We start from the raw sequence: 15,470 nt of genomic DNA on the forward strand, positions 1-15,470 counted from the left end.
CCCTTTGAGTTCTCCTGGACCGCAGCGGGCTGCGCCTAGAGCCTCCCCCTGAATGGGACGCCTCTCAGAGTTCACAAACATCACAAACTTGTGATATTCAGAGGACGACTGGAACCTGGGCTGAAACACTCCTCGGCCGAGACACTCCTTGGGGCTCACCCCTTCGCCCACTGAGAAATGCCCAGGCATTTAATGTGAGTATTTCACAGACTCGAGGGGGATTTTTAACCGGTATCTTTATCTAGCTATAAGCCTTTGTCTTTCATGAATTTACCTAGCTATGGGCCCCTGCGTGTGAATAGATCTATATTGTGTGTGTGTGTGTATTGATTTAGACAACTAACAATACGCATAATCTGTAATTTAGTAATTGCAGTAAACTTGATTAACTTGCTTTGTAACTGTTAAATTAGGCAATGATTAAGTGCTGTCAAAATCTTATGATCTACCTTAAAACTGTAAATGAACTTTAGATTGCTGCTGGACACTTTAAATTGCTGCTAAACACATAGAACCCCTTAGGCATAAACCGTTGCCCAAGTCTGAGACTAGGGGTAGATCCAGCCGCACCTGGACTCCTCTCTGAGAAGGAGTTTAGAAAGCAAGGGGTCTACTCTGAACCTCGTGACTCAACGGGAGGGTCTTCCTTACCCTTTTTGTTCTTGGTCTTTCTATAAATCATTCCAACGTAATTCTGACACGATTTTCCCTGTGTATACTTAATCCATGTAATGAGTAATAGAGTGAACCTTGCCATTGAATTCTGTTAAGTCGCGCTTTTACAAATTTCTATTAAAATCACCTTTTGCTGATACCTTTGCCACTGATTCTTTAAGTGGCCTCAAAACCACTCACTCGCAACAAATTGGCACAGCCGGCAGGATCCTAAATCAGTATTTCGCAACACGGAAAACGGAAGGGCTTTGAAGTGGCAAGACCAGAGCATGTTCATGAAAGCACCGTCATGCAAGTACACATCCCTTATCACAGACCAACTGCACGGTGACCTCAGTAAGTGACGTTGCCTGCTAATTTGCAGCTCAGGGTCTCTTCTTCATCAGCGCCGAGCAGTAGATTGGAATTGGAGCTGGGAAGAAAACCATATGCAGTCAGTCTGGTTTCGTTCAAGTTCACATTTACTAGGAATCACAGCAGGTCCCATCTGTCTCTCCAGACCCCACCACCACTTCTGTGCAGCGTCCCGAGGAGCAATGAGTGCAGAACAAGAAACCTTCCTTCAAAATAAGGCCCACAGCCTGCTCTTTCAACAGGACGCACAGAGCACCAGCTGAGAACAACCTCTGCTTTAACTATGCCTAGCTCCGCTGCCTACATAAGGAGACCAGCTCCTAAATGATCCCTAGCCCTAAAACCACAGATCTTCCCTAGGGCAATGCTAAGGAAATACCAGAGCCCAGGGACACCTGGTCACTCAGCTTCAGTTGACGGGGAGAAGGACAGTGGACTAGAAAGAGAAAAATATGGTGAGAGAAAAGATAGAGGAGCTGAGAGAGAAAGAAAGGTATGGGGAAAAGGCTAGAGAGCTGGAGAAATCAAGAGAAATAGGGATGAGGAGCCCTGCAGAGGGATGGAGGAAGAAAAAGGAGGGTCAAGGAACAGGACAGAAGGACAGAGATGGGCGTGGGGAAGGAGAGGAAGAAGGAAGGGGGGGATAGAGAATGACAGGGACAGGGAGCAGGACGTCCAGATGGAGAAAGAGAAGGAAGGACAGGGAGCAGGACAAAGGGACTGAGAAATAAAGAGAGGGTCAAATCCTGATGGAGACCAAGAAGGGGGGAAAAAGCCAGCAACGGGCTGGAGGACAGAGACAGGGGAAGAGGAAAAGAGGGCTGAGAAGCAGAAAGAGGAAGAGAGAACAAATAAAAGGGAGAGCCAGCTGGACGGGGCAGCAGGATATAACAAGAAACGATGGGACAGGCAGCGGGACAGAGAAATAAAGACAGAAAAGATGGGGACAGGAAGCGGGAGAGAGGGACAGCGAGAGGAAAAAAGGGGAAAGGAGCAGGACAGAGGTGGAAAAAGAAGCAGCAGGAACAGAGGGGGAGAGAGAAGAAAAAGAAAGGTAGAAAGAAGGATGGGGGGCAGAGAGGGAAAGACAAGGAAAGGGAGTAGGACACGGATTGTCAGGGAAAGGCAAGGACAGGGAGCAGGACAGGGCGATACAGAGAGAGAAGAAAGGCACAGGGAGGCAGGACAAAGGGAAAGACAGGCAAAACTAAGGGACGGGGAGCAGGACACAGAAGGAGGTAAAAGAGCCTGGGCTGGGCAGTGGGACAGAGAGATGGAAGGAAAAAACAGCACTGGGCTGCAGGACAGAGATGGAGTGAGAAATAGCAGTGACAGGGAGCAGGACAAAGTGAGGCGGGGGGGGAACCTGAAAAGGGAGTAGGACAGAAAAATAGTGGGGGGGAGAGACAGGGAGCGGGACAGAGAAACAGAGAGAGACTTAGAGGGCCAGGGAGCAGGACAGAGAGATGGAGCAAGAAGGAGAAAGAGATGGGCGGCAGAACAAAGGGAAGGAAAGACAAGAACAGCAACTGGGAGCAAGAGAAAGGGATGGGAGAAGAAAAAAATAGTGACAGGCTGCAGGACCGAGATGGAGGAATTAAAAAATGGACACAGGGAGCAGGCCAGAATGACTGCGAGATAAAAAAGGAATGGCGGACAGGACACCATTGGAGGGCAACGCCAACTGTGATGGGCAGTGGGACAGAGAGATGAAGAAAGCAAAAATACAGAGCAAGACAGAGAGGAAAGAAGGCACAGCCAGCTGGACGGGGTAGGTAGTGAGAAAGGGTGGGACAGGGCATGGGACAGAGAGACAGAAAAGAGAAAAAGGACAGAAGGACAGCAAGAGAAAAAAAAGGACGGGGATCTGGACAGAGATGGAGAAAGAAGCAGCAGGGAAAGAGGAAGAGAGGCAGAAAGAGGGGGAGGGAGCAGGAGAGAGAGAGAAATGAGGACTAGGGGCAGGATAGAGATTGCAAGAGATGAACAGGAAGGAGGACAGGGACAGTGGGATACAGAATGGAAAACCACAGTGGCAGTGAGCAGGACAGAGAGAGAGAGAGAAGCAGAAGGAAGGAGAGAGAGGGGAAGACAAGGGCAGGGAGTGGGACATACAGGCAGAGAGACAAAGGACAGGGAACAGGCCAGAGAGACTGTGAAAAACAGAGCAGGATGCAGATCAGGACAAAAAGAGAAGAAAACAACAGCAATGTGCTGCAGGGCAGAGACAGAGGAAGAAAAAAAGAGGGGCAGGGAGCAGGGGAGAGGGACAGCAAGAAAAAGACAGGGGCAGGTAGAGCGACAGAGAAAGAGGGACTTGGGGAAGAGAGGACGGGGAGCAGAACACAGCAATAGAAGAAGAGAGGTATGGGGAAGTGAAAAAAATGAGACAGAGGGAAGTGGGAGGGGAGGGCTGGGAGGGACTGCGATGCAGAGGAGGGGGGACATGGCCCCAAGGGCCTGGGACTCACCGCCTACACTTTTCCTTTTTTCCACCTTTTCTTTCTTCCCCTTTCTCCCCAGTTGCATTCTTTATGAAAAGTAATTATGATTTGGCTTTCTGGACAGATCATAGAGTAGGTAGCTACAGGATGTAAGTATAGACTGGTCTATGCCTTCAGAGCAGTAGGCTATAGACTAGCGAGATATGGGCTACGAGTAGAGTTCCTGTTTGCTGATTATAATTTCTTTTCCATATTCTAAAATAGGTAAGCATGGGGACAGCTGTGCAGCCCTCCTCCTGAGAAGTTGGGCTCCATCTAGAATGACAAGAAGCCCACCCTGCTGATAGGGTGGGAAGCGAGACAGAAAAGGAGCACAGCAGAGAGAGTCGTCAAAGTAGCAGCTGCAGGCTGGTCACTCGGGCATAGAAGGTGGGAAAGTGTGGGCTGGAGAGCCAGAGGGCTCTGCTGCTAACGCTGGCAACAGGTAAGCAGCAGGTCCTCTTCAGAGAAGGTGACATGCATGTGAGTCGTTCAAAAGGGGCTTCATAATTGCTGTGAACTGGGGTCCTGCGACACTGATGGTAAGGTCGTCAGCCTGCAGCTCTGCAGCAGTTAAAACCACCACTGAAACAGTTTTGCTGGCAGATGCTGGTCTGTGTTTCGTTGTGGGTACTCATTTTATTGAGCTAGAATTATTTCTTTGCAATTAGGTGACAGGGATCTTCTTGCACTGGTCTTCTCGTTCTGGAGCACGTCCTGACATCCTTTGTCATCCAGAACCTTCCCCTCTGTTCCCGAGAGGAGCGGTGGCCACAATGGGGAACGACTCCTGTGAGTAAGGGCTTCAGCAGCAGGCTTGGATTTTGTGAAGCCCAAAGGCGACGGACGTGGCTGGTGCTCCATCCCTGAATGTTGATGTGCTGCCAACCTAGAGTGAGTTCTGGGGTGTTTCCCGATAGCACCCAGACTGACCCAGGTGTTTTCTGTTAGACACAGAACTTAAAAATGACTTAAAACTGGAGAGTGTGAACACAAGAGAGCTTGGTGATGGGTGGGAAGTGGAATGGATGGTGTCCTTCTGCGGAGGCCATGGCAGTGGTCTCCCTGCAGGTGCTGGCTTGAGGCTGGACAAGCACACATGATCCTCTCTGCACCCTTGACGCACTCTCTTCCTTCTTTCTCCCTCAATACTCGTGTGACTCCTGGGCTGACGGGTTCTATTGTTGTCATTATGGATGACCCTGCACACCATCGGTAGCTGAACTGTGTGGTGCCACAGAGAAGTAGCTCTTGATAGCCCCGGGGATCCCTGGGAATGAGGGAAATGTTGGAAGGTGTTTCACCCTCCTGCTGGGAGCATGCACCAGGGCTTTGTTGTCAGAGAGGCCAGTGGGGAGTGCTCCTGGTTGGATGCAGCTCCCTCGGCAGATGCTTGTGCTCCTCTCTCGGCCCCCAGGTCTGATACGAGCCTTTCCCCACACCCAGGCTGTGCTGCCGGCTCTTGGGAAATGGGGGTACCGAGGGCGGATGGTTTTACCACAGCCGGGAAGTTCCCGTCAACCCGTCAGGGATCTTTTCTTGCAGTTACAGGTTTTAAAACAACCCAGCAAAGACTTTTTCCAAGGCTACTGTCCCAAGGAAAGTGCAGGGTTTAGCTCTGATTGCTCTCTGTGTGAATTGTGCCTGTCCTCAGCCAGTTAGAGAGAGTGCCTGTTTGGGGGTTTTAGGAGTTTGAGGACTGTGGTGGTGCATTCCCCCTCCCCTCCCCTTCCTGGGCTGCTCCCCGATCTCAGAAACTCCCATTAAACCTTGGCCTTGGTGTAATGAGTCAGGCGGTGAAGCGTCCCCTTACTGTACCAGGAACTCCTGTGGAGCTGAGGTTGGGGAATGTACTCATTGTACCAGAAACTTCCGCCGCCTGGCCCAAGCGGAGGACGAGAGCGAGGGTAATTGTCATCCTCTGATACCCTTATCTGAGTCATAGCTCAAGTGGAACGATACCACTGAGAGTTTTGACGGATGGCTGAAGTCAATCATCTTGCGACCCTATAAACAGCGGTCCCAAGTGAGGCCCTCTGAGCTCTCCTGGACGGCAGCGGGCTGTGCCCAGAATCGCCCTCTGAGTGGAACGCTTCTCAGAGCTCGTGAACTCTCAAGTTTGCGATATTCAGAGGACCGTCACCGACTGGCATGGGACCTGGGCTGCAACACTGCTCGGCCGAAACACCCCTCGAGGCTCAACCCTTTGCCCGTTGAGAAATGCCAAGACATTTGACGTGAGCATTTCACTGAACTCAAGGGGAATTTTTAACAGGTATACCTTTGTATATTTATCTATTTTTTGTGTCTGTGTGAATTGATGGAGGTACCTACTAGCAAATATAGTTTGCTTAAATCTTATGATCTATCTTAAGATTGGGAATGAACCTTAGACTACTGCTAAACACATATCATCCTTTAGACATAAACCGTTGACCAAGTCTGGGACTAGAGGTGGATCCAGCCGGGTCTACTCTGAATCGTGTGACTCAATGGGAGGGTTTCTTTACTCTTTTTTGTATTAGATATAAACTGTTGTCCAAATCTGAGACTAAGATTGGATCCAGCTGGGTCTTCTCTGAACCTCGTGACTCAACAGGAGGGTCTCCCTTAACCTTTTCATCCTCAGCCTCTGTATAAGTCATTCCAGCTCAATTCTAACACCATGTTCTGGTTTTGGCTGGGATAGAGTTAATTGTCTTCCTAGTGGCTGGTATAGTACTCTGTTTTGGATTTAGTATGAGAATAAGGTTGATAACAGACCGATGGTTTAGTTATTGCTAGGTAGTGTTTACCCTAGTCAAGGACTTTTCAGCTTCCCATCCTCTTTTCCTTCGTGTGCTTCATCCGAGTAGTAAGTGATAGAGTGAACCTCGCTATCGAACTCTGTTAAGTCGCGCTTTTATAATTTTCTATTAAAATCACTCTCTGCTAACACCTTTGACAGTGATTCTTTGAGCGGCCCCTAAACCACTCATTCGTGACACCTCACCATGAGCTGCAGGAGGATGTGCACCATCACCTTTCCAGGGACGGAGGTAGGCTGACCAGTCTGTAATTCTCCCAATTCTTGTTCCTGCCCTTCCTGAAGATGGGTTTCACATCTGCCTTTTCCAAGGACCCCAGAACCTCTCTGATTGCTTCTGGCACTTCTGAGGGCATAATCCAGAATCCCAGGCAAGGGTGACGTAGCAGACAGGAGCACTTGCAATGAACCTGTCCAAGGCACCTGAGATGAATGTCACTGGGACAGTGGGGGTTGTTCCTGGAGTAACCCACAGAAATGTCAAGATTCTGTCAGGTGTCCACATCTGAGCTGGCTTTGTGCACTCCTTATGTGCACAGGGGTGGTCAGAGACAGAGTCTTTCCCTTTTACACACAGAGGCAGTGCACTGCAGGAGTCACAGTGTCTCTCTGAATTCCTCCAGAGGATAGGAGACATCTCAGCCCTGCGGTGTATCGCCCTGCTCTGCACCCGTCTGAGATCCCCCAAGGCATGAAGAATGGACACAGGGACCTCAATTCAAGGAATTTCCCTGGTTTCCCAGGGAAAGTTACTCTCAATGTGAAGTGACCTCAAGGCACTGTCTCTCAGGCCTTCATGGAACCCCTGGGAATAGCCGGTGGCATTTGTGCTCACTGGGGTTCATCTCACCTCACGTACATGATGTGCATGCTTACGTCTCATCCCTACAATGCAAACAGGGACTTCTGACCTAGTCATTCGGTGTCCCTCCGTGGAGGGACAAAGGACCTCTCCGGGCTGGGGTGAGAGGCCAGTGCTGGAAATGGTGCTTTTGAGGGGCTCGTCCATTATGATTGCCCTGGGGCAGCTTCCCCAGGGTGTCCAGCGAACACGGGCACAGAGTATGCCCTGCTCTGCTGGTCCTTCAGGTCTCTCGCAGGAGGCCTGGCTGTGCAAGGACATTGCTGCATGCCCCAACCTTGCACACTCACATTGTTTAGCTGTTCACTGGTGTTTTCATCTGCGGGCCACTTGCTTGGGCATGCTCTTGAGAGCAGCTTTGGAACAAGACCTAAGCCTTCAGGCAGTGCCCTGAGAAGATCACCTTGCTTTATGGAAATGCTGTTGTGGAGGCCAGCTCTGTCCCAGAAGTGCCCATTGCCTGTCCCTGCCTGCAGTCACAGGACTACCACGCAGCAGGACTGTGACCAAGCTGCCAGAGCACTCAGGCCTTACACCAGTGCAAGAGCTGAGAAGGACAGAGTAGAAGTGGAAAGTGAGCAGCTCTGGAAAGAGCAAGCGCTGGTGCTCCCTGGCAGTGCTGCTGTGCTGGGACTCTTTTCCCCTCCACCTCTGCACACCGGCACTGCCCCTGTAGCTCCAGAGAAGGTCTCGAAGGAAGGATCGCAGACAAGACACTGCGGGGTTCATTGTTTTGTTTAAACACACAGACAGCACAGCTCCTTATTTACACAGACTCGGGGTAACACAAAAGTTGGATAGACACGTAATTAAAAATGGCACAAATAATGACATTTCTTTAGGGACAACATTATGTGAAGTAAAACAAAGCAAATAAACCCCAACCCCACAACCAAAACCAACAAAAACTACAGAAGATGGGCTTGGCCTGTAAGGAGTTACATTATGAGCGATTTGCAGAAGATGAAAAGCAGTTTATTGCTTTTGAAAATCATCTGGTCACCAGTCTCCACACTGCATCCTTGAGCTCCTTGTTCTTCGTGCTGTACATGACAGGGTTCACAGCTGGAGGCACCACTGAGTCCAGAACTGCCACCACCAGATCCAGGGATAGGGAGGAAATGGAGGGAGGCTTCAGGTAGGCAAACGTGCCAGTGCTGATAAACAGGGAGACCACAGCCAGGTGAGGGAGGCACGTGGAGAAGACTTTGTGCTGGCCCTGCTCAGAGGGGATCCTCAGCACAGCCCTGAAGATCTGCACATAGGACAGCACGATGAAAACAAACCACCCAAATTCTACACAGATACTAACCACAATGACCCAAACTTCCCTGAGGTAGGCATCTGAGCAGGAGAGCTTGAGGATGTGGGGGATTTCACAGAAGAACTGTCCCCGGCATTGCCTTGGCAGAGTGGTATTGAAAAGGTATTGGCAGTGTGTACCACAGGAGTGAGTAAACCACCACCCCAGGCAGCTGCTGCCATGTGGACACAAGCTCTGCTGCCCAGGAGGGTCCCGTAGTGCAGGGGTTTGCAGATGGTAACGTAGCGGTCATAGGCCATGATGGTGAGAAGATAAAACTGCTGCAGCACTGAAAAAGAAAAAAAAGACCTGTGCAGCATATCCCGAGCAGGAAATGGCCCTGGTGTCCCAGAGGGAGTTGGTCATGGCTTTGGGAACAGTGGTGGAAATGGAGCCCAGGAGGGAGAGGTTGAGGAGGAAGAAGTACATGGGGGTGTGGAGGCGGTGATCACAGGCTACGGCGGTGATGATGAGGCCATTGCCCAGGAGGGCAGCCAGGTAGATGCCCAGGAATATCCAGAAGTGCAAGAGCTGCAGCTCCTGGGTGTCCGTGAATGCCAGGAGAAGGAACTGGGTGATGGAGCTGCTGTTGGACATTTGTTCACTCTGGGCATGGGGGACTGCTGAAAGAGGAGAAGACATTGACTTCTTTGAGCCAATCCTATGCTTGTTTCCCCCCCCCCCCCCCCCCCCAATTACTTCTCTTTCTTTGGTGTAACTTTGTTCCGCTCCTTATGGTGATCTCAGGTTTGTGCTGCTGAGTGCGGGCACTTTCTCTGAAGGGGCAGAAATCATCATCTTCCACATTGCTCTCAGCCTGAACACTGGTGAGCCCTGAGGGACAAAAGGGTTCCCTGTGCCCCCCAGTGCAGAATCAGGAGAGCGGCTCTGCCCGCGAGTGACCTCCTGGTCACCACACGGGTGCCCTGTGCTTACACCACTCTCTGCTGCAGGATGACATCACTAACAACATACTTGAAGAAGAAACTGGACTTTTGTGAGCGTGGAAGAGTCCAGTTTCAAATTCCATTACTGTTCTCCTTCCCTGTGCAGCCGAGCAGAGAGGGATGCAGAGGGGTGGCATGGCTCCCTGCTACCTGGAGCTGTCCCTGATGGGGGCTGTTTCTCTGTCGCCAACTCTCCTCCCTGTCAGTGCATCCCACCCGCTCTGTGCTCAGCTCTGCCCTGAAGACACCTTCTGGCAGCAGGGCACTGCCCAGGGGCATCTCCCTGTTTTCAGGTCCTAAGGAGCAAATCAGACAAAACCTCAAGCCTCAAGCAAAGGCGATGTCGGTGCTGTCTGTAGGTAGAGAAGTGGTTGAAGGCACTTTCTGAGGTTTCTGGCAGATCTGCTAATCCCTCAGTGTAACAGTTCAGGAGTCTCGGAGACTTATTCAAACTTGACAGCCGCTTTCCCCTTTTCCTTAGAAGAAAGCTGAGATCACAGACCCTGAAAAGGTCCTCGTCTTTAAGGTAGCCCCTGCCTTGACTTTACTCTTGAAATGCGCAGCTTGAGGCCATTTCCTCTCGTCCTATCGCTGTTACTTGGCAGAAGAGACCAACCCCCACCTGGCTACAACCTCCTTTCAGGTAGTTGTAGAGCATGATAACGTCTCCCCTCAGCCTCCTCTTCTCCAGGCTAAACAACCCCAGTTCCCTCAGCCGCTCCCCATCAGACTTGTGCTCCAGGCCCTTCACCAGCTTCGTTGCCCTCCTCTGGACACGCTCCAACACCTCCATGTCCTTCTTGTCATGAGGGGCCCAGAACTGAACACAGGATTCGAGGTGCGGCCTCACCAGTGCCCAGTACAGGGGCACAATCACCTCCCTACTCCTGCTGGCCACACCAGTTCTGATATAGGCCAGGATGCCGTTGGCCTTCTTGGCCACCTGGGCACACTGCCGGCTCATGTTCAGCCGGCTGTCAACCAGCACCCCCACATCCTTTTCCTCCAGGCAGCTTTCCAGCCACTCTTCCCCAAGCCTGTAGCGTTGCCTGGGGTTGTTGTGGCCCAAGTGCAGGACCCAGCACTTGGCCTTGTTGAACCTCATACAGTTGGCCTCGGCCCATCGATCCAGCCTGTCCAGGTCCCTCTGCAGAGCCTTCCCACCCTCCAGCAGATCAACACTCCCGCCCAGCTTGGTGTCATCTGCAAACTTACTGAGGGAGCACTCGATCCCCTCGTCCAGATCGTTGATAAAGACATAGAACAGGACCGGTCCCAGTACTGAGCCCTGGGGAACACCGCTCGTGACTGGCCGCCAACTGGATTTAACTCCGTTCACCACAACTCTCTGGGCTCGGCCGTCCAGCCAGTTTTTTACCCAGCGAAGAGTGGACCTGTCTAGGCCGTGAGCCGCCAGCTTCTCTAGGAGAATGCTGTGGGAGACAGTGTCAAAGGCCTTACTGAAGTCCAAGTAGACCACATCCACTGCCTTTCCCTCATCCATGAGGCAGGTCACCTGCTCATAGAAGGAGATCAGGTTGGTCAAGCAGGACCTGCCTTCCATGAACCCGTGCTGGCTGGGCCTGATCCCCTGGTTGTCCCACACATGGCTCATGAGCGCCATCAAGACGAACCGCTCCATAATCTTCCCCAGCACCGAGGTCAGGCTGACCGGTCTGTAGTTCTCCGGATCCTCCTTCCGGCCCTCTTGTAGATGGGCGTCACATTGGCGAGCCTCCAGTCGTCCGGGACCTCCCCAGTTAACCAGGACTGCTGGTAAATGATGGAGAGCGGCTCGGCAAGCTCCTCCGCCAGCTCCCTCAGTACCCTCGGGTGGATCCCATCCGGCCCCATAGACTTGTGAACATCCAGGTGGCGTAGCAGGTCATGAACTTCTTCCTCTTGGATTATGGGGGGTTCATCCTGCTTGCCATCCCTGTCTTCCAGCTCAGGGGGCTGAGTACCCTGAGGATAACCACTCTGACTACTAAAGACTGAGGCAAAGAAGGCATCGAGTACCTCAGCCTTATCCTCATCCTTGGTGGCAACGTTCCCCCCCGCATCCAATAGAGGATGGAGATTCTCCTTGGCTCTCCTTTTGTCTTTAATGTACTTGTAAAAGCATTTTTTGTTGTCTCTCACAACAGTGGCCAGGTTGAGTTCTAGCTGGGCTTTTGCCTTTCTAATTTCCTCTCTGCACGACCTAACGCGATCCCTGTACTCTTCCTGAGTTGCCTGCCCCTTCTTCCAAAGGTGGTAAACTCTCCTTTTTTCCTGAGTCCCAGCCAGAGCTCCCCGTTCAGCCAGGCCGGTCGCCTTCCCCGCCCGTTCTTCTTGCGGCACATGGGGACAGCCCGCTCCTGCGCCTTTAAGACTTCCTTCTTGAAGAATGTCCAGCGTTCCTGGACCCCTTTGCCCTTCAGGACTGTCTCCCAAGGGACCCTCTCGACCAGTGTCCTGAGCAGGCCAAAGTCCGCCCTCCGGAAGTCCATGGGAGCGGTTTTGCTGGCCCCCCTCCTTACTTCACCAAGTATCGAGAATTCTACCATTTCATGGTCGCTAAGCCGGCCTCTGACCACCACATTTCGCACCAGTCCTTCTCTGTTTGTGAACAGCAGGTCAAGCGAGGCACCTCCCCTAGTGGGCTCGCTTACCAGCTGCGTCAGGAAGTTATCCTCCACACACTCCAGGAACCTCCTCGACTGTTTCCTCTCTGCCATGTGGTATTTCCAGCAGACGTCCGGAAAGTTGAAGTCCCCCACGAGAACAAGGGCTAGCGACTGGGAGACTTCTGCCAGCCTCTGGTAGAATATTTTGTCTGCCTCCTTGTCCTGGCTAGGTGGTCTATAACAGACTCCCAGCAGGACATCTGCCTTGTTGGCCTTCCCCCTCATCCTTACCCACAAGCACTCGACCTCATCATCACTACCATCGAGCTCTAGACAGTCGAAGCATTCCCTAACATACAGGGCTACCCCACCGCCTCTCCTTCCTCACCTGTCCCTTCTGAAGAGCTTATAGCCATCCATTGCAGCACTCCAATCGTGAGACTCATCCCACCATGTTTCCGTGATGGCCACTAAGTCATAGCTGCCCCGCTGCACAATGGCTTCCAGCTCCTCCTGTTTGCCGCCCATGCTGCCTGCATTGGTGTAGATGCACTTGAGCTGGGCTGCCGATTTCTCCCCCGACATTGGCGTGCGGTCCCTAGGCTCTTCTCTAGTGAGCCTGGTTTTACCCCCTTCCCCCTTCGAACCTAGTTTAAAGCCCTCTCGATGAGCCCGGCCAACTCATACGCGAGAATCCTTTTCCCCCTGTGAGACAGCTGAACTCCGTCCGTCGCCAGCAGCCCCAGTGCCGTGTAAACCTCCCCGTGGTCAAAGAAGCCAAAATTCTGCCGATGGCACCAGCCCCTGAGCCACGTGTTGATCCGATGAGTTTTCCTGTTCCTTTCAGTGTTCCGCCCTGCCACTAAAGGGATCGAGGGAAACACTACCTGTGCTCCCGATCCTCCCACCAGTTTAAACATGTCTGCTTAGTGCTGTCTTGTCAGTGCATCCTCTGTTTCGGGCACCCTCTCCTGGTATTGTAATGCTACCCTAAAATGAGAGGATAGATGCGGCTAGCATCAAAGGTCAGATACATACCTGTATGTATAAGGGGATAAGGAAGGAATGGCACTGCTGTTCTAGCGCTGAAAATTAACCAGGCAGATTAGCTTTCTAGTCTTTCAGCTGTGAACATTGCAGAAACAACTGGTAGAGTGGTGAATGTTTGGGAATGATGAATGTATGCTGTAATGGTGGAGAGGCCTTCAAAAATGCGTTACTCTCCTTTTAGTACGCTCTTGAAGGTCAATGTATGAAGAATCCATGCTGTGGTAATCTAAAGGATGTCCTTGTCCTTCCTCAACTTCAGGAGGTCCGTGGCTGTCATTGCGAGCCTGGTGGTGTTCTAGCAGTGGCAGGGAGCGTGCGCCTTTCTATTTGTACACCAGTTGCACAGCAGCCTTTGAATTGCCTCTGCTCATGGGACACTTTGGATGATGTGTGAATTGTTTGTTAACGACATCAATGGTTGCATGGCTGATTCATGATGAGTAGCGTGCAGATACAGACCTATGAGTATGTGGAATCTCAGCAAGTTTTCAAATTTAATAAATATTTCCTAAAATATTGTAGCGTTTTCAAGATTATCTTGAAACAAATACTGGCAAAGACCTTTTTTCTTTTGTCACAGGTCTCCTAAATCACACAAAGGCCTAGGACCTGCTTTCAGGTGACATTTCTACCACTGTTTTTAGTCAATATAGCATATGTAACACATTTAGTATTTTGGCACTTTCATGGCTAAGCCAACAGTGCTTGGGCTTCCACAGAGAAACCCTGTTCTAAAGACGATGCTGCTGACATTTTTGTTATTTGTCAGGTGACTGGTTTATTTCACTTAAGTAAACGTGCACTTGGAAGTGTCTAGACTATCACTGTTCTTTCTTAGAAACTAAAGGACTCTATCTGGTACCTATTTGTAATACTAGCGATAGACAGGTTGGCTAAAGTTACCTTCGTATTTTGATGGTTATTTAAGAACACAGAACTGTTGTACAGACTTCATATTTTTGATACTTACATAGCAGAGACAAAATATTTGAGGACTTCCTCTTGCACTGTTGTGTTCTATACCTGTAAGTCTTAGAGTAATTTGTGACAAAGTCGAAATAGGATTTTGGGGGTTTTTTTTAGTTGCACTGAATGTACCAAGAGAGAGCAGGTTATTTATACGAATAAATTTCCACATTCACTAGACTATCAGAACATAATGTTTTGATGTTCAGGTTTTATAATCTGTTTTCACTGCTTTATGTTTTTGGTACAAGTGCTTTATTTGAAGTTCTGATCACCTTTATTTCTTTTTCTAGAAGTCAAACTGAGCCAGGGAGTGGAACACCAAAAGCAGTATGTAAAAACACAATCTCACCCTTTTTTCTGCACACTGCACTTAATTCTAAACAATGTAGCCTTGGATTAATTTTCCAAACATTAACTTAATATATGTTCCAGTAAAACATAGTACATGTTGTAAATACAATGTATTTGATTCAGCATAGTCAAACCTGAGTAATGCCATCATTTGCACAGTTCTAATGTGGCTATTGGTGTTCGTGCCTAGTAATGCATTGTATTTCATATTGGATACGCCTGAATGACTATTTCCTGAATGACTTTGTGTTCTGCAGGTAATGCACGATCGTTTTTAGATCACGCAGGTTCAAGGTTTGCACAACTGAACATGGTGCCATGTCCTACATCTGCCTGTGTATAGCTAGGAATAAGTATGTTTGTGTAGCTTGTTGTGTGCTTTTTGCTCCTTGCAATAAAAATTGTTTGGAGTGTATTTTTTGCCATTCTGACGTTGTATCACTTAGGTTTTGTTTTTAAATACTTTTTTTTGCCTAATGGTTTTTGAAAATGTTATCAAAAACCACTGAGAAACCATTATTGTTAAACTTGGTACTGTTTCTTACTTTTGACTTGGGGGTTCAAACAAATACCAAAACCAACATATCCCATACGTTCTGAGGACAGTTCCGTGCAGCTGAATGCTTCCTTTTCATGTCCTTAAAGACTTGGGTATTTGTTCCTAAAACTGTGTTAACTGAAGTGATATTGTTTGGGCCGCTCCGAGTGCATAAATGTCTTTAATAGATTGCCGTGAATTTAAATATCGTTGCTACACAGAGTGGTATGCTAAAGTTCTGCATTTGATCTTTCCACTTTATCTGTCGAAACAGTTTAGTTTAATAGTTTGTTTGCAAATGAGAACACCTAAAACCCAGTGTACAAATTTTGGCACAAGGTTAGAGCCTGGTGCACTTGTAAAGGGTAAAATCCCTGTCATTTTTCTTAACCTCCGCCTGCAGTACATTTTTGGATCTGGGTGACTTCAGGGCTGGATGCTGCTTTAATTTCCCAAAGGCTAAGCTTTTCTTTAGGATACTGCCACTTTGAATTTACATTTGGAAAAGGGGCAGCGTTTTTCT

General features: G+C 49.8%; 1 protein-coding gene and 1 pseudogene across 1 annotated transcript in view; one reads left to right on the forward strand and one right to left on the reverse strand.

The window, feature by feature from the left end:
• LOC142076291 (antigen WC1.1-like) overlaps positions 1–15,470 on the forward strand; it is a 186,932-nt gene that overhangs the window by 131,663 nt on the left and 39,799 nt on the right. The gene's annotated exons all lie outside the window — the stretch shown is intronic.
• Positions 8,124–9,080, reverse strand: LOC142076263 (olfactory receptor 14C36-like; annotated as a pseudogene).

The sequence above is a fragment of the Calonectris borealis genome, unplaced genomic scaffold, assembly GCF_964195595.1.
Source record: "Calonectris borealis unplaced genomic scaffold, bCalBor7.hap1.2 HAP1_SCAFFOLD_40, whole genome shotgun sequence".
Classification (NCBI taxonomy): Eukaryota; Metazoa; Chordata; class Aves; order Procellariiformes; family Procellariidae; genus Calonectris; species Calonectris borealis.